The sequence below is a fragment of the Antechinus flavipes genome, chromosome 6 (genome assembly GCF_016432865.1).
Source record: "Antechinus flavipes isolate AdamAnt ecotype Samford, QLD, Australia chromosome 6, AdamAnt_v2, whole genome shotgun sequence".
NCBI classification, from domain to species: Eukaryota; Metazoa; Chordata; class Mammalia; order Dasyuromorphia; family Dasyuridae; genus Antechinus; species Antechinus flavipes.
In genome coordinates this window covers 166,808,476-166,828,642 of record NC_067403.1, presented here as the reverse complement: position 1 = coordinate 166,828,642, position 20,167 = coordinate 166,808,476, and positions in this window count along the sequence as shown.

Here is a 20,167-nt window from a genome sequence, read left to right as displayed (position 1 = left end):
TGTTTGTTTGTTTGTTTTTTTGGGGGGGAACTTCAGCTCTGGCCAAGCTCAGGGACTACAGAAATAAAGTTAGCTAATTAAAATTAAAATAGCATCTTAGCAGACTCAAATTTTTGAAATCAGTGATTAATAAGTATGGCAATTATTCATTTTAAGATTGCAAGAAAAATTCCTGAAACATTGGGGATAATTCCAGGAATTTACTCCATTCTGAAAGGAAAAAACAAACCAGGCAAATAGCAACTTTTTGCTAACCCTTCCTTGACTCCTATCTTGTCCAGAGTCCCCTTTTGCTCCTTTGGGAAAGCACCCCAAAAGATATTAAGGGAGCCTCTCCACTCCACTCCCCGGAGTTTCACAATTATGAGGACTGCTAACAAGATCAATATAGCCCAAGTCCTTCTGTTTGCTAACCCCTCTCTCAGATCAGATTAAAACTCAAATTCTGCTTCACCTGTAGAAATAAGGGAAGCAAAACCACAGTGACTCCACACAACCTTACCCAAACACCTCCTCAATGCAGCTTTGGGGGAATGGGGATGGAGGGGAGGATCAGGTTCAATGATCACCATTCCCTGAGCATTGGCACCTGAAACTACCCCTGAAGAGAGATCCTGGCATCAGTCACCCCAGCTTCCATCAGGTTCTGTCCAGGAACTGCCTGGGAAGAATCCAGGTACCCCTGCACCACCCAGCATGGCAGTGTGAGGTGAGAAAGCAGTCAGCCTTTGCATTTGGTAAGAACACCGTTCTCTGTCTCAATTGTGGATATGTATTAGCTGTGTAATTTATGGCAAATTATTTTATCTCTGCCCTGTTTTCTGATTTATAAAAAGAAATAATAGTTGGTATGAAAATCACGTGATTGCAAAAGTGCTTAGCATAAAACATGTTATATGAATATTAACTGGTTTATTAGGTATAATTGCTTCATATTTGATAACTTTATGGATTTTTTTAGATATAACCAACAAATAAATGATTTTTATGTGTACGTAAAGTAATTTGGGAATTCCTTTGAGATAAGATAGTAAAAGCAATTTTAAAGGAGCTCAAATTAAAGCCTGTAAAGAGCCGAAACTCTGGAGAAGTATTCTTGAAACAAGGTGTTAACTCAGTGGAATTGATGAAACAATGGTTCTCTAGTTCACACATATACTTAGGACTTAGTATGGTGATGGAATGGTTCTCTAGTTCACACATAATTTGCACAAATTGGAAAATAACCAAACGATAATTCAGTTTGTCTAGGACATTTAATCAGAATTTAGAGAATCTCATTAATTAAAGTTGTCTATTTTAAAATCTATTCTATCTCAATTTTAAGAATTGTTTTCTCCCTAAAAAAAAAAAAAAAAAAAGGAAATTTACTTAAGGGAATAGAAATATACCTAAAACTATGTGACTATTACTTAGGAAAATTCTAAAATTGTTATCTGGAGTTATTGTCATCATGTTAAGCCTTATTAGTTTACCTGCAATTATGAGGTGTACTGCACCTTTTTCCCCTTTGTGGGAGAGACATCAAACAGCACAGCCCACAAGAACACTAAGAATAGTTGGGGAGGGCAACAGCAAGCTCAGCCCCTTCCCTGGGGTCTCTGTCAACTCTCTTTGATTTGTAAGCTTGCCAGTTTTCTTGAAACCATTAGGATAAGCAAGATCATCAGCCCTGAGAACTGAACCTGTTTAGGACTTACAGTTTCTAAACAAGGAATACATTTACTAAGAATCTATATGCTTGTTTAATGATTGATCCTTTTTAACATGTTTTATATGTTTAAACTTATCCTGATCCTTTGCAGCAGGATAAGTTTAAACATATAAAATATGTTAAACAAAATCTCCTATGTGTGTAAGTCATGGTAAACTTTTAATCACAGCCTTAAGCTGTGATTGGTAAAATTTGTTATTAGAGATAAAATCTCTTGGGACTGTAACTGATATTCTTGAGTTCTGAAGTTGAGTACCTGATCATTAAGTCAGTAGCTTACCCTTGGAGAGAAAAATGCCATAAATTACTCAGAGAATGCCTTCCTGAAATGTCTAGGTGAATAACTTATCTGGACAAGAATTGGGCCTCTGCTTAAGGTGGGATCCTTCTGACTCAGTTTCCCAGTTCTGTTTCTTTGTTTCCCTGATTATTTCTGAGTCTGCCTAATCATTACTGCATTATTGTCTGTCAAACAGATCTAAGGATGCTTTATCCTGTCCTGTGTGTGCTCTCAGGCTGAGGCCTGAAGGATCTGTTTTGATGCTATTATAAATATGTCCCTGTTTTTCCTCTCATAGCAAATTTCTATAATCAGAACAAGTGGTCAGTAGAAACTATGAGCCCAAAACAAGTATCCCAGGGAACACAATAATGGTTTTCTATCTTAGATCTTAAAGATGCTTTCTTTTGCATACCATTGCATAAAGACTTACAATTTCTTTTTGCCCTTGAAGGCGCAAATCTAGGGGAATGTAACCCCAACCAATGCATATGGCCAGTATGGATTAGGTGGTATCTTGATCTGTAGCCCCACCCAAGGGGCTTCTCTGATGGCAACCATACAAATCCTTGACTTCCAGCATGAAGATTTTGGTTTTTTTGTTTATTTTTTGTCTAAAGGCCCACACAGTCTTACCCGCTTGTTAAAACCCTGAAAGCTAAATTAATCTCTTGTCTGGCCTTAGCCCTACCTAAAGCTGATGAAAGGCCAGACTAGGCCCTAGGGGCCTTGACTCTAGGGCTCTTGAACCCTATCCCAGACCCTTTGCTTACTTCCTAAAGAAACATGGTGTCTTTGGGGTGACCACTCCCCCCTCCCCAGGCCTTAGTGCAGTAGCTGCCTCAGCCCTTCTAATTGATGAAGCCTCTAAGTTCATCCTAGGCCAGCCATTGAAAGTTCTAACTCCCCACTAGGTTCAGAGCATTTTTGCCCTCACAGAGTTTTAGAGCTGGGGGAAGGAATGAGAATGAACATTTCTATTGACTCCAAATATGCTTTTCATGTTTTGCATGCTCATGGGGTTCTATGAAAAGAAAGGGGACTTTTGACAACAAAAATTTATTTATAATTCCCCCATTAAATATGCAGGGGAAATTCTACAATTATCACAAACTGTCCATGGACCTAAAGACACTAGAAGGGGGATTCACTTCAGGCCAAGGGGAACAGGCTTACAGATTGAGTTGCCCATGCTGCTGCTCCTGACCATGGCACCTTTAATTCCCCAGCTCCCTGACTCTTATAGCTTCATATAGCCCCTTGCAGAATAAAGGGGACACACCCTTTCTCCTGCTTTTTCCTCTCATAGCAAATTTCTATAATCAGAACAAGTGGTCAGTAGAAACTATGAGCCCAAAACAAGTATCCCAGGGAACACAATAATGGTTTTTTCCTTTTGGGTGGTTTCAAACACCCTCAGGCCAGCTTCTAATCTCAGAGGCCAGTCAGAGGGAACTTCTTTTGGCCTGCACAGGTCTTGGAAGAGGAAACAATAGTTCAGCCTCCACTCTTCAAATAAAAAGGTGTCTGAGGCTCTTAAGATTAACTTCCTTTCAACAATAAACTGGGAAAACATTTTTACAATCAAAGGTTCTGATAAAGGCCTCATTTCCAAAATATATAGAAAATTGACTCTAATCTATAAGAAATCAAACCACTCTCCAATTGATAAATGCTCAAAGGATATGAACAGACAATTCTCAGACAAAGAAATTGAAACTATTTATAGACATATGAAAATATGCTCCAAATCATTATTAATCAGAGAAATGCAAATTAAGACAACTCTGAGATACCACTACACACCTGACAGATTGGCTAGAATGACAGGGAAAGATAATGGGGAATGTTGGAGGGGATGTGGGAAAACAGGGACACTGATACATTGTTGGTAGAATTGTGAACACATCCAGCCATTCTGGAGAGCAATCTGGAACTATGCTCAAAAAGTTATCAAACTGTGCATACCCTTTGATCCAGCAGTGTTACTACTGGGTTTATATCCCAAAGAGATACTAAAAAAGGGAAAGGGACCTGTATGTGCCAAAATGTTTGTGGCAGCCCTGTTTGTAGTGGCTAGAAGCTGGAAAATGAAAGGATGCCCATCAATTGGAGAATGGTTGAGTAAATTGTGGTATATGAATGTTATGGAATATTATTGTTCTGTAAGGAACGACCAGCAGGATGAATACAGAGAGGCTTGGAGAGACTTACATGAACTGATGCTGAGTGAAATGAGCAGAACCAGGAGATCATTATATACCTCAACAACAATACTGTTTGAGGATGTATTCTGATGGAAGTGGATCTCTTCGATAAAGAGAGCTTTAATTGATCAAAGATGGACAGAAGCAGCTACACCCAGAGAAAGAACACTGGAAATGAATATAAACTGCTTGCATTTTTGTTTTTCTTCCCGGGTTATTTATACCTTCTGAATTCAATTCTCCCTGTGCAACAAGAAAACTGTTCAGTTCTGCACACATATATTGTATCTAGGATATACTGCAACCCATTCAACATGTAAAGGACTCTTGCCATCTGGGGGAAGGGGTGGATGGAGGGAGGGGAAAAATCGGAACAGAAGTGAATGCAAGGGATAATGCTGTAAAAAATTACCCTGCCATAGGTTCTATCAATAAAAAGTTATTTTAAAAAAAGATTAACTTCCTTTCTTTCTTGTTATTTATGAGAGCTTTTGCTCTTAGTATTTTCTCTTCAGCTCTATCAGTGTCACTCTGTGGGCCCTGCTAGTGGGGAGATAACTCCTTAGTCCTTAGTCAGGCTAGGAAGCTCCATGGGCAGTGGGAGCACTGAGGATTGTTGAGGTGCCCTCAGCATCTCCAAGGCAGCCCACCTGTGTGACCTGATGCATTATTTACAAAGGCCCATTCCCAAATGTCACCACCCCCATCTGGATGCCACCCCATTTATACTAGCTACCTCCTTAGGGGAATAACTTTAACCTGACTATCCCTTATTTTCTTGACAGAAAGGATCTCTTATCCGCCTAATAATTGTAGGACATCCATTCTAAAATTAATCTGGCAAACTCACTCATAATGCTTCTACAACATCTTCCTACTGAGGCAATGGGGGTTAAGTGACTTGCCCAGGGTCACCCAGCTAGGAAGTATTAAGTGTCTGAGACCAGATTTGAACTCAGGTCCTCCTGACTTCAGGGCTGATGCTCTAACCACTGTGCCATCTGACTGCCCCTTTTAATTTCTTTTGGAACTCAGCCTGCTTGTAATGGCATTACAATTACAATAAATTGTAATTGCCCCTTGACTTGGAATAGGTTCAAACCTACAATTCTTTTGAGACATCTCGCCACACTGTCCATAACCCCAAACTTTTGGCATCCCTTTCCCAACCTCAACAGAAGGAGTCAGCTCCAGGACACTAGGAAATTGAAACCACTCCCGTTTGGCTCTTGTGCCTTCACCAGCTGCAGATACTTTGAGACTGAATCAATTAAACAAAATTGAATGTGGCCTGGGGCTGTGAATCTCCTTGAATCAAAGTCACTGGGGAGGATTAGTTCAAGCCCTAAATAATAAGGGAGAAACTATCTCAGACTCAGAGTAACTGAATTCTAGTTGTTGTTCAGTGATGCAGACATCATTACCCCATTTGGGACTTTCTTGACAAATATATCACAGGACTCACCATTTCTTTCTCACACTCATTTTACACATGAGGAAATTGAGGTAAAAAGAGTTAAGTGACTTGCCCAAGGCCACTCAGCTCAAGCTGAACCCAGGAAAATGAGTCTTCCTGACTCCAGGCCCAGAACTCAATCCATAGTACAACAAACCTAGAGCAAACAGAAGCCTGTGCTGTAACTGGTCAGGATATAACAAGGAGAGTTTTTGATTCTATGAACATCTTGATATTAGAGGATGCAAGGGCAGAAAGAAATCCTGCCAAAAGATCAGCTCTTTCCCCAACTTCCCCCCCTTCCACTATGCTGTCTATTGAAAGACACCATAATTAATCCACAATTTACTGTTTTGTTACCCTGTACCCCGTTTGTTTCTTGTAAACTTATTTTTCCAGGGGTTAACTAGAGGCTGACATAAATGGAAGGTTAGTGTTATGAATTTTCTGTACTAGGAGCTCAAAATATCTGTGGCTAATCTCAGAACTCTTCATTTAAAATAAACTCCCTAAAGCCCAAGAAGAAAGAACCAAAGGGACCTTAGGTGTTATTATATTGCCCGCTATGGTTTGTTAACAAGAGCTCTGTAATAACAGAGTTACACAACAATTAGCCAATCAGAAAGACTTCTGAAACTCAAAACTGCCTGACATAGCATTAATCTCTATGCAAGTGAACTCTAGCCAAATTTAAAGATGCCTGGAGCTGCCAGAAGCCACAAAACCAGCCTTGACCAGCAGCTCGACAACCACTGAAGACCTTGCTTTGTGACTTTCTAAACATCCTGTCTTATGTCTACAGAGATCCTCTCCCCTTAACAACCTCCCCTTTCTGGAAACTTCTAAAACTACTAAAAACTCACTCTTTCCCACCTATCACCCCTGTGAACTATTCAAAACTAACTGTATGTATGTCTGTCTCTCTCCCTCCTTCTTCCTCCTTTCTTTTCTCTTTCTTTCATCCTCCCTCTCTCCCTTCTCTACTCCCCCCTTTCTCCTGTCTCTGCTTCTCTCTGTGTGTATTTATCTCTGCTTATCTCTCTCTTTGTCTGGCCCTTTGTCTCCCCTGACTCTGTCTCTCTCAGTTTCTCTGTGTGTCTCTCTTTCTCTCCTGTTTCTCTCTCTCTCTCTCTCTCTCTCTCTTCTCTCTCTCTCTCTCTCTCTCTCTCTCTCTCTCTCTCCTTCTTCCTCCCTCTCTCCCTTCTCTATTCCTCCCCTTCTCCTATTTCTGCCTTTGTCTCTCTCTCTGTTTCTGTGTATATGTCTCTCCTGTGTCTCCCCTTATTCCTCGTTTCCTCTTTCTCTTTTCTCCTCCCTCTCTCCCTTCTCTACTACTCCCCTTCTCCTATGTCTGCTCTTGTTTCTTTCTGTTTCTGTATGTATGTCTCTGTGTTTCTGTCTCTCCTGTATCTGTATTTGTCTGTCTCTCCTGCCTGTCTCTGTATCTCTGTCTCTGTTTACCTCTCTCTCTCTCTTTGTGTGTGTGTGTGTATGTGTGTGTGTGTGTGTGTGTGTGTGTATGTGAAGTCCGTACTAGCTCCCCTGGAGGCTCAGGATCAGCCGGAGTCAGGATAAGCAAAAGTCCTTGGTCTTTAGGGGGAGAAGTGAAGGAGATGGAAGAAACTGCCACAAGCTCTCCACCAACCTCCCTTCTCCTGGTCCTGCTGCAAAGTGAATCTAGCTTGTCTCACACCACTCTCTAATCCCTCCTACGATTATCTTAACACCAAACATGGAGCCAGCCATGAATAGTGAGAAGGGCCATTTTTCCAAGCATATGCTAATAGAGTCATTATCAATAGGTAATTAACCTTAAGTGCTCAGTTGTCTGATTCAAGCACACCTTTTAAGAGTTTAGCCTTTCACATGTGTGTTTCTATCTCTCCCGATTCTGTTTCTGTCTCTCTCTGTTTCTCTCTGTCTTTTTGTCTCTCTCTCTTTGTTTCTTTGCCTCTCTTTGTTTCTGGCTCTGTCTCAGTTTCTCTCTGTCTTTGTCTCTCTGTCTCTCTCCCTGTCTCTGTCTCTGTTGCCATCTCTGTCTTTCTGTCTCTCTCCCTCTTCTTCCTCTTTTCTTCTTTCTCCCTCCCTCTCCCCCTTCTCTATTGCTCCCCTTCTCCTCTCTTTCTGTCTGTGTGTTCGTCTCTTATGAATCTGTGTATCTCTCTCTCCTGCCTCTCTCTCTGTGTGTCTCTCTGTCTCTATCTTTGTCTCCCTCCTTCTTTCCTAGCAAGTTTTCTTTTTCAAGCTCTTCTCAGACACTAAACACTCTGTAGTCTGTGATCAGTCTATTTCATTTAGGTTCCCCTTTTGAGCCTGGATCTTCCTCTAACAGTTTAAAATGAGCTAATTATGAAAATCATTACACTCTATATCCTTCCGCACTTAGTACAGTATAAGGCACATCCATTACCTAGCCAAAAAAATAAATAAAAATGAATATATGAACCGATCAGAAGCATGATTTTAGAGAGGCCTGGAGAGACTTACATGAATTGATGCTAAGTGAAATGAGCAGAACCAGAAGATCATTGTACACGTCAACAACAAGATTATACTATGATCAGTTCTGATGGACATCATTCTTTTCAACAATGAGGTGATTCAGGTCATTACAATAGATTTGTGAAGGAAAGAGCCATCCGCATCCATAGAGAGGACTGGGGGGAACTAAATGGGGATCACAGCATAGTATTTTCACCTTTTTGTTGATGCTTTTGCTTGTGTTTTTTTTTTTCTTGTTTTTTCCCCCTTTTGATTTTATTTTTCTTGTGCAGCATGATAAATGTGGAAATATTTTTAGAAGAATTGCACATTTCTTACCCCTTTTGGATTACTTGCTATCTAGGAGAGGGAGCAAGTGAGAGGGAGGGAGAAAACTCTGGAACACAAAATTTTGCAAAGGTAAATATTGAAATTAAAACCATTATTATTTTTTTTAAATGTCATGACTTAGAAAAAGAAAATCTTTCTGAATGCTCACTATAACAGAATTTGCACATGTCCTTTTCCCTCCCCCCTTACTGTTTCTTGGTATCTGATCATATAATCTATTTTTTGTACAAATTTAATCATCTAAGCTTTAATATTTATCAAATAAACTATGTGTTCTTAGACAATCTTAACACTGTGGTTTATGAGCAATTGACATCAGAAGAGTTCCCAAAAGAGATCTATTCTGACTCAATGCAATTAAAATGCAAAACCACATTTGAATCACCTAAGTTATTTTGATACCAAATTTAAAAAATGCCTGGACTATGCAAGACTGAGCAAGAAACTAATCACAAACAGTGATGATGTCAACCTCATGGAGGTAAGCACCATTATTGTTTTTTTTAAAAACAGTCTTGCTAGTGAGCAGAATATTTACTTGTTATGAGTAAAATGAAAGCACAGCCCTGCTTTAAGAGTAGTAATGGAACAAATTTGTCTAGCTTTGAAAAGCTGATTATTTCTTCTACATTTTGATCAAAGCATTCTTTATGGTTGCTGAAATATAGTAAGATTACATGATATATGCTATATATACACCAAATTTTCTCCCTTGTCACCACATAATATTTAGGAGTTTTAAAAGTTTTTTTATATTGAATATAATAAGCATCAACAAACATAAGCTCTTCAACACTCAAAGAACAAAAAAATGGGATGCTGTGGATTTCTTTTATGTACAGTTTGGTTTTTTTCCCTTGTGTATATGCTGGGGGTTTTGTTACAATTCAAAGATAATATAGTAGTTCCCAAAACTGTTCAGCTTTTCTGTGACTTTCTCTAGATCTCGTTGTGCTCTCTGTTGCTTATTTTTAATTATCTTTTAATATTTTTTCATTGTTTTTTAGTATCATTATCATTTTCCCAATTTCTCTTTTCCCACTCTAAAAACTAAAAACCTTGTCTTGTAACAAATGAACATATTCAAGCAAAACAAATTCCATCTACCTATCTAATCCTGCAATAAACAGGGCTCTGGCCCATGTGTAGAGTATCTCAGATGGTGTCTCTTGACTAAGGAGCTTGCTTCCTAAAAAAAGAGAAAATCTTCCTTCTCTCCTTGCTACCACCACACCACATTGAAGAAGAAATATAAACAAAAACTATAATAAATATGCTTAGTCAAGATAAACAGTTCCTGCTTTGGCCACATCCCAAAAATAGATGTCTCAGTCTATCTTGTCAAATCCATAATTCTCTGTCATGAGGTGAGTAGGTAGAATTTTGATTAGTGATTGCATTGATCAATGAGGAGAGAAGCTCTGGAAGTGCTGACACATGAGTAGGATAGTCAACTATAAAGGAGTTCTAGGGTTGGTTTGCTGCCACGAGAGTCCTGTTAGGATTAGATGACATGAATTTGTAATGTTGTGAGATTACCTATTTTTCTATTTACTGACAATGTGAACAGGAGAGGAGGAAGCAGATGATGGGAAGAATGGAGGAATGGAGTTTGGAAACAAGTATGTGGAAACAGGAAAGGAATAACAAGGGATTCAAGGTTCACTAAGGGGTTGAGATTTGAAAAGAAAGAGACATAGTCAGAGGAGAGGTGATGGTCTGGGAAAGTACCATGGCTCAAAGGGATAAGAACTCAAGGTGATAAGCATAGCCAAACATTCACAGCATCATCATTCCTAAATGGTAGCCACATATATTGGTCAATCTGTATTGAATAAAAGGCTTTTAAAGCACAAGAAGCACCTAGAAATTTCTTTTTTTCTGTTCCATTTTCCCTTCCTTCTTCCTTCTCTCTTCCCCCCAACCTCACCCTCAGCTCTGAGATCTTTCTCTACAGCCAAGATTTCATTGGCCAGGAAACAACAACTTCACTTTCCATAGTATAAAGAATACCTAAATCCACTGCTTCAAGAATCTATCCTTTCATCTGGCTTAAGAGAACCTCCACAGGCATAATAAGCATTCTTCATCATGTCTTATTAGTAAGAATTGCTATAGTGAAAAAGGAAGGGAAGGAAGAGTTTTCTGGTGTTGAGCCTCTCTGGCCTTAACTAGTCTAGTCCTTGTCCAACCAACAAAAAGTTCATTTCAGAGACCTAACTCAAAATCTTTCTAATTTGGTAGTATCTCTTCGACTCCTGTACTGTAATTTGCTGACATAGCATTTGAGGGCCCAAAGTTAGTAATATGGCGCAATGAAGCACTGGAGTAGGAGTTTAATGGAGAAAATTATGTCAACGGGAAATCACTACTTCATGAAACTAACATGAAAACTAGATTTATTATAAGAAAAATCAACCTGCATGGGGAACCCAGAATTCACAATCCATACAAAAGTGTTCATGTTTATAACTGTAGGACAAAGGAAGGAGGAGAAAACACAAAGTACCCCTAAAGGGGAATGGCCCAAAAGGAGAAGAAGTGTAGTAAAGATGGAAAAAAAGAACAAAACTCCTACTGAAGGGAAGGAGCAAGCATTCTATTCTCTTGGGATTTGCTAGACCACGAGGTTATGATGGCTGCTCATCTACAAGAGTCCCAGATGCAGAAGCAATTTCCCAGTGTACTACAGACTGAATGGGACCTGTCTTGACTTCTAAAGATACACAGGAAGTACATTTTGGGATGCAAACAACAAATTAAGTAAGCTCAGAGGTACTTCATCTTTGATACATTCAGGGCTTCCTGCATATTCTGAGTACAGTGATTCAAAAAGAAAAATCCAAGAGATCCCTTAATCTTTCTTAACAACAGCAAAAGAAAAATTTAAACTACAAAAATAATTTCCATTATCAGTGTAATAGGGACATACCCATCTGACTATATCTCTGTTGCTTCTTAAATCCACAGGAAGAAAGGTCTGGTGCAATGAATCTGCAATAGTTCAGGAGTCCAACAGTTTCAGTATATTCTTAAAACTTACTGAACAAAGGAAAAAACATCTGGCCTGTAGGGAGGTAGCAAAAAAAAAAAAAAAAAAAAGGCTAGAGAGAAATTTTGGATAAAACAGGCCAGAGATTTTATTAGCTCCCTCTCTTCCCAAGAAAATAAATTTTTCTAGTTATTATTTTTCTGGAGGTACTATGTTTCTGTTATACTAGTAAATATAATGAATGGTAAATTAGCTAGAAGCATGTGCCATAAATTACACTTTCAAATGCTAACTTTTTTTTAACCAATTTTCTCTCTAGAAAATAATATAGCAAGAATCAATATGTTAGAAAAATCACTGTGTTGGAAAATCAGCCAAGAAATATTTATTTCTAGCATTGAAATACAATATGAATCAGGTATAGGAGAGACAATTTATTTCTCTATGTGCAAGAAAACCTAAATTTAAAAAAAATCTTCACAAGCTCAGAACATTAGTTAATAATTTAACAGAATTCAATAACTTATGACTACAGTTATAGTCTATTAGAAGGCTAAAATTAAACCTAATAATAGTTTTTGCAGTGTAGCTCACCAGGTATTTTGTAATCATTTTGGCTCTGCATATTCACTCTATGCTGAACCTGAACCTCCTTTGAACCTCATGCTCAGCTACTTCATCAGTGGTACCAACCACTGCACTACCACAACCCTCTGTAGAGTGGAAACCTCTCTTTCTACTCCTCTGAATGTTGCTGGCACTGCACTCACAGACTTCCAGACCCATCAGCTCAGAAGGACATGTTCAAGTTCAGATTGGTGCTTAGGAAAAGAGATGTGAAAGGACCATCAAAATATATGGTTTTACCTGGGCAGGACATGTATTAATGGCCACAAGGAGGCTGGGTGGGAGATAGGGACAACTATTTCTTTTCTTTAATTTTTTCTTAAATTTTTTAATTTAATTTTTTAATCTTTTCTTTTTAAATTTTAATAATAGTTTTTTTTATTTTCAAAATAAATGCAAAGCTAGTTTTCAACTACTATTATCCTAAGTGCCTTGCCCAGATAAGGTAAGTGTCTGAAGTCACATTTAACTCAAGATTCATGAATCCAGACCTGCCGCTCTATCCTCTGCATCACCTAGCTCCTCAAAAAAAAAAAAAATAGCACAGTTAGAATATTTTCATAAGCATTATAACCCAGTCTCCTGTGGACAAGAAAGGCTACATCTATAAAAGGAGACAGGGTCTTATTAATTAAAGGAAAAGTACCACCTTGACCACTCTATACCAACCTATAGAGTTCTCTTGGAACAGTCTGAGCCTTATTTCTGCCAGTTTAGTTCTAGAAGAGTGTGCTATCTTTGGTAAATTCTAATAGAATTTAGTTCTGTGAACAGACTATGTCTAATATATTAGGACCAGTCTATCTAAATATGGAGAGGCTCATTACCAGTAAATTGATGGATTCTTTGACTCATGAAAAAAGAAAAATGCAAACTGTCTTTTGGTCCCTTGAAATCACAATGGGTAAAAAAAAAATGCTATGAATTGTAAAGTTTTTGGAACATCAATTTTTACATCAATTTAGTTGTTAATATCCTATATGTGAGATCTTTGTCTAACATCTAAAGAATCAATATGATATTGGAAGAACTGAATCACAACAAGATTAACACTGTCATTATAAATAAAAACAGAGCACATAAGGGAATTGCAGTGAAACAGAAAGACAGCTCACAGGTTCTCCTCAGAGTAACAAGTCATAGGGTTGGTACAGTCAGTTTTATTGTGTGCTTAAAAACAACATGAAACATTATTTCATGAATATTGATCAACTCTCCTTGCAGAGCTCATAATAAACATAAGCAAAAACATGACCATGAAGAAAATTACAGCATATCCATCAATATCCATTACCAAAAAAAAAGGAATATTCTACAAAGAATTTAACATAATTCTCCAAATTAAGGCAATACAGACCTTGATATGTGTTCATCTAAATGTAAAGAAAGGTACAGAAGAAGATGTTGAAAAATAATTTGGAAATAAGGTTCAGAATCGAGAAATGAAAGAGACAAAGGCTTGCTTTTTTATCACAATTATTTTCTAAGAGAAAACTGGACAGTGACAAGTACCAAACAATATCACACAAAAGAAAATGAAAGAAAAGAAAATATCTTAGATAATAAATGTATTGTTACTTAGGTAGAATATTATTCTCAAAACATGATTGTAATTAACTATTGGATTATTAGATGTAGACCAAATGTATTACAGGATTCCAAAGGAAAAGGAAAGCTAGAGTAAGAAAATGCATTAAGGAGAGGGGATTTTCGATGAATTTTAAAGGATAGACAAGATTTGGAGGAGCAAAGGAGCAAGTGGGGGACATCCCATGTAAGCAAAACAATGTGAGGGAAAACAGTGGCAGAAATTCACATGGTGTGTTTGTGAGATAAGACCCACCTCAATATGGCAGAATGTGTCAGGGAGTAGGGGGAAATAAGAGTAAATATGTTGTTCAGTCATTTTTCAGTCACGTCCAATTCTTAATAATCCCATTTGAGATTTTCTTGACAAAGTTACTGGAAAAATTTGCCATTTCCTTGTTCAACTCATTTCACAAATGAGGAACCGGAGACAAGCAGGATTAAGTGACTTGCCCAGGGCTACACATCTAGGAAGTGGCTGAGACTAGATTTGAATTCAAGAAGATGAATCTTCCAGGCCCAGAATTCTATCCATTGCGCCATCTGTAAATATATGGGGTAAATAATAGTTTTTCAAAATCAAGTGGAAAAAATTAACTTTATTCCAAGCAGTTCAAAAATCATTGATCTAAAGAGTGATAAACTTAAAGTAGTGTGAAAGGAAGTTTAGTGTGGTTGCAGAATATGTTTATCTATCTATCTATACACATATATTATATATATATATAGTTATAGTTATATAACACAAAATTTATATATATATATATATGGATATGTGGCTTTACATATTTATGTATGTGTGTGTGTCTAAAATAGACTGTGTAAAAAGAAAGATCAAAGAAGCTGGATAGGAAGCTGCGGCAAAAGTCTTGCTGTGGGATGATGAGGACCTAGACTGGAGTAATATTGATAAGAATGTGGGGGCAGGGGGAGACCAATATGAAAATCTTGTGGAAAGGAAAAAAACCAATAGGATTTGATGAGTCATGGAATATAAGAGGAGGAAGATGACAGATGAGTCAAAAATGACTCCGAGGTATTGAGCCTACAAGACTAGGGGAGACAGAAAAGTTGAGAGTTTGTTCTGGTGACATGCTGGATTTGAGGTAATGGTGAGACATCCAGTTGGAAATGTCTAACAGGAACTTGGACGTCTAGTCCTAGTGATAGAGATGTGTTAGTCATCATGATAGTGGTGATTAGTTGAAGCTATGAGAATGCATGAGCTGGCTGCTGGGGAGATGGTAAAGAGGAAAGAGGAACTCCAAGAACCGGACCTTGGGAAATGCCCTCTTTTATTCAAGAGAAACTACTGAGAGAAGCAGAGGAGGAGCAATTTGAGAGATAAACGTACATCAAGAATAATTCTGTATCACAAATAAATCAAAAGATGAATGTGACTCTCGGCAACAATGAGATGATTCAGGCCAATTCCTATGGTCTTGTATTGAAGAGAGCCATCTGTCCCCACAGGGAGGACTATGGGAACTGAGTGTAGACCACAACATAGCATTTTGTTGTTGTTTGCTTGTATTTTGTTTTCTTTCTCATTTTTTTCCTTTGTCATCTGATTTTTCTTGTGCAGCATGATATTTAGAAATATGTATAGAGGAATTACACATGTTTAACATATATTGGATTACCTGCCAACTGAGGGAATGGGTGGGGGAAGAGAGGGAAAAATTAGAAACAGGGATTATTCATACATATATTTTGAAAATAAAAAATTATAATTAAAAAAAGAGAAAATGCCAAATAAATCAAAAGAGAAAAGTGTGTCATGAAAGGAAATACTTAATAGCATTAAATGCAGAAGAGAAGCTAAGGAGAATGAGAGTGAAGGGAAGGTCATTGGCTTAACTATAGGGGCTTATTGGTGACTTACAAAAGAATATTCTTAATAAAATGTCAGAAACACAAGCTACATTAAGGAAGGAAGAGGCAAAGAGATGTGGATTTGAGATCTGGCTCTGTCATTAACTCATTGTAACCTTAGGTAGATCTCTTTGTCCAAATCAGCCTCTAGTTCTAGTTTTATAATAGGGACCCGTCCATGGGCAAGAAGGATGTTTCCTAGGAGATTCCAGGTCTCAAGAATAGCCCTGATTGGAATGCCTAGTATTTCAATTCCTACAACAGTTACTAGACAGAACAGCTCTATGTAGAATATAGTTATTGCAGTGCCTAAGACAAGAAGAGGGAGCAACCTATTTAATCACTAGCAAGAATAAATAGAAGAAACTAAGAGAACGGATGGATCTCCTGCTCCTACTGAGAAGGGGAAGGGATGTTCCAAATATAGATCAGGTGCCTGCATGATTGTGCAATGCACAGTCCCTTTAATGTTGAAAGGGACAGAAAAAGTATTTTACCTCAACGCAACTAACTAGGTGGTGCAGTAGGTAGAATGCTAGATTGGAGAAGGGAGGATCTGAGTTCCAATCCAGTTATCTGTGTGACTCTGGCAAATAACTTAATCCTGATTGCTTATTTTACTCTTGTATAGAATGAGCTGAAGAAGGAACTAGCAAACCACTCCAGTATCTTTGCCAAGAAAATCCCAAATGGGGTCATTACACATTTAATCAACCAAACAAAAAAAAATGGTATATCAACTTGTAAAAAATGTAAAAGATTTAGTCAATAAATTAAGGGCCTACTATGTGCCAGGTACTGTGATAAGCACTAGGGATACAAAGAAAAAGAAACTGCAAAAGGAAGCTGAAAAGCCAGGGGAGGAGGGGAGCAAAGAATCCAGCAAGAACATAACAGAGAATTCTATGGGAGTGCAGGGAAATGAACAGAGAGCTGATGTGAATACCCTTCTTAAATTTCTAGAAGGAGCTCTCTATTTCTACCCTCCAGAGGAGTGGAGGAGTCCCAAGAGCAGAAGATATGAACAAATTGAGTTTTTGGAATGAATTGATCTTACAGGGTGAAATAATCTGTTCCAGATAATGTTATATATGTGCATATGTGTTTAGATACAAATATATATGTGCACTTATACAAACATACATATATTGAAGGCAAAAGGAACAGGGGAAGACAGAAGATGAGATAGTGTCATGGAAACAAAGAACATGAACTTGGATGGATCCCGGGAGATAGTACAGGACAGAAGGTCTGATATACTATGATCCATGAAGTCATAATGAGTCAAACCCAACCGAAAAACAACAAAAAAAGTACACATATACATGCACATATGTATATATACAAACAGGAATACATATACATATTCTTAAAACTTAAGAGGAATAGAAAAACTTTGTTCTAATAAAAATTGTTAAGGTGTGTGTAAATGTATAGCTTTCAAGTGAGATTTGAGCAACTCTGGACAGAAAAACTGTAACATAAATATAAAAGTTCAAATTACCTTATGAATGAAGCATGTGAACAATTTGATGGTTTTATTTATTTAAAATTTTATTTATTAAAAACTAGAAAATGTAGGGGCAAAGTAACATTTCAAGGACACAAAATGAATTGGAGGAGCACACTGAAGATTTTGGAGTTGTAAGGTATTGTGATACATCAGCTCATTTGAACATAAACTTTTATAACTAAAGAGGGCAAAAAGTCACAAAAGGAAAATGAATATAACTATTTGGAGATTGTGTTGGGATTTAACAAAATTATGAATTTTATAAAGGGATATTTAATGAATTGTTTGTTCCCTTTTAAGTGAAAGGTGAGTCACAGCAGGCTCTCATTTAAGCCTGGGACAATAAATAGGAACCTGGGGTAAAGCAAGCTTTAAGACACAACAGGAAGTTTAAAAGCTGTGATGGTAGCTCAAAGCAGTCATTTGACAAGTCTTTATACAATTCCTGATTGGCTGTTGAGAGAACTGATTTCACTGACTCACAGATATATTGAGAAGTAACCTCTGTGGAGATCTCCTACAGTTGAGACAGCCACACCATTGAAGATCCAAAAAAGAAAATTCTTGTCATCAAAACTGATATGAATTTATCAACATAAATAACATTAAGGAGGACTTATTACCAACTCCCTAAGGGCTGTAGCATCTTTTCATTTGGTCACTGAAGTCATTCCTAAGTGTGGCTCTCTCATTGGGATGTGAGCTCTTTCATGGATGGGACTGTCTTACCTAATACTATTCACTGGAGGGCAGTGAGATCTAATAATTAACAGTGAGCAAGTTCATGTGATGTAGCTGCTCTTTAATGGACAAATGACTTCAGTGCATAGTCCAGAGTTGTGAGTTACTCTAGCTTCTCTGTCAAATCTCCATGTTTGTCTATTTTCCTCTGTAGATACTCATTGCATTGGTGGACGAGGATAATGCAGGCCTATGTAGAAAATGTGATATATTTTATTATTTATGTACTTGTTTTAATATGTAATTAGCATTTCTTTTTCTTTATTGCTAAGTAAATAGGTCTAAGGTCTAAAAGTGTCATTGTTGTAAATGACTCATTGTATAAATATCAAACATTATATGTATTATTATGCATTATACATTTTAATATATTACATTATGACTGTATTATATTATGAATAGCTGGCAATGTACCAAGAAAAGCATTGATGAGAAAGCAAGATAGGTTAATAGAGAAAATATATTTCCCCTCAACAGGTTCCCCCTAGGATCCTGAGAAGGTTTGATGTAATACAGTGATGCTCAATATCATAGGATGATGATGATATTACTAACAGAAATTTGTTTGTATAATGTTTCATGTGTTAGTGGACCAAAATGATAGCCAAGGAAACTAATGCAGAAACTCAAGGAAGTCTTGTATTTTCCATTGCTGTGGAATATGCTTCCATGCATAAATGGGATCTGTGGCTTAGCAATCCCTCCCCCCAGCCATGTCACCCTAACAGAAATTATTTAGGAACAGCCCTGTGATGATCTATATCATCACCAGAAGCAAGAATAAGCAACAGGGCAGCAAAGTTGTCTGTCTGGTTCACTTGAAGCAACCCATAACAATTACAGAAATTATCTGGGATCTCCTTCCAGAATCTGCTCCTGTAGAAGAAATGAAGTACTCAGAGGGAGGGATCCGCCACCATCAGTTCATTCCAAAATTAGACCCTGGTCACTGGTGAGCATGGAAGAAGTTAGGTGACTCGGTGGATAGGTACTGAATCTGAAGTTAAGAAAACCCGAGTTCAAATGCAGTCTCAGATACTCACTAGCTGTGTGACCCTTAGCAAGTCACCTCACTTGTTTGCCTTAATCCACGGGAGAAGAAAATAGCAAACCCCTCCAGTGTCTTTGCCAAGAAAAGCCCAAATGGGGTCACAAAAAATGATTGAATTTTAACGGGCAAGCTTCCTATTTGATAAGGCAAGTCATCTCTTCATGACATTTAGGAATTTTCCAGATATTTTTCATGCTGTGATCACCTATATAACTGCTCAGGAAGCTATGTGTAAATGGCACATCAATGACCTCAGAAAATTTGCCAAATTGGCGCTGAGCCTTCTATGGGAGCTGCTCCCTGATCTGGAGTGTGCTGATATCAGAGAGTCCACCTTCCCCCTTTGCTTTTCTTGTCTTCTTCCTACTTAGCTCCTTAGATTAGACAGGCTGCTTAAATAGAGAAGTAGTTATGTTGGATTTGTGTGAGTATTTTAAAAGAAAAACAAAAGCTAACACCAAAAAAAATAAAGACAAGAAACCTTGTGTTTTCTTTATCTGAATCATCTATGTGCTTTTCAGTAGTTTTTAGGGAGGTTTTTTTTTTTTTACTTTGGACTCAGAAGAAACTAGTAAACCTTGATCTGCCTCTTTAAAAAGAAGAAAATTAATAAACTTTGAGCTACCTTTTTAAAAAGAAGAAAACTAATGCAATATCAGACTTCATTGAGAGGCCTGTTATCCGAGAACAGAGAAGAGTCTTGTTAAGACTCTGCCTTGGTCAGACAAAATCTTTCCTGACCCCCTAAATGTTAGTGTACTCTCTTCTGTGGGTTTTTATTTACATTGCATATATCTGGTGCCATATGAGATAACATATATAAAATATTTTGCAAACCTGAAATTAGTATGGAAATGTGAGTTATTATTATTGTTGTTGTTGTTATTGCCTTATCTGTAATTTCCTCTCAGGAGAATATAAGCTCTTTGAGGGCAGGGACTGTTTTAGTTTTGTCTTTATATCACCAGTAGGTAACTTAGAGTCTAGCATATAATAAACAGATACTTAATTTTAGTTATAGCCAAATATATAATTATAATTTCACATTAATTATAATTATAGTAGCAACTTGTCGAATGCATGAATGAAGTTAATAAATTCCAGTTTATAGAAGGAAATACAACTAGAGCTAACCAAAGACTGGAATGGACTGCCTTGTGAAGTAATGTGTTCCTCATTCATCATAAGTCTGGATGTTTCAGGACTGGTAGTTTCAGACAGGATTGTTCAGGTGTAGTTTGCACTAGAAGGCCTCTGACTGGCTTCTGTGAACATGAATTACTTTGACTGGC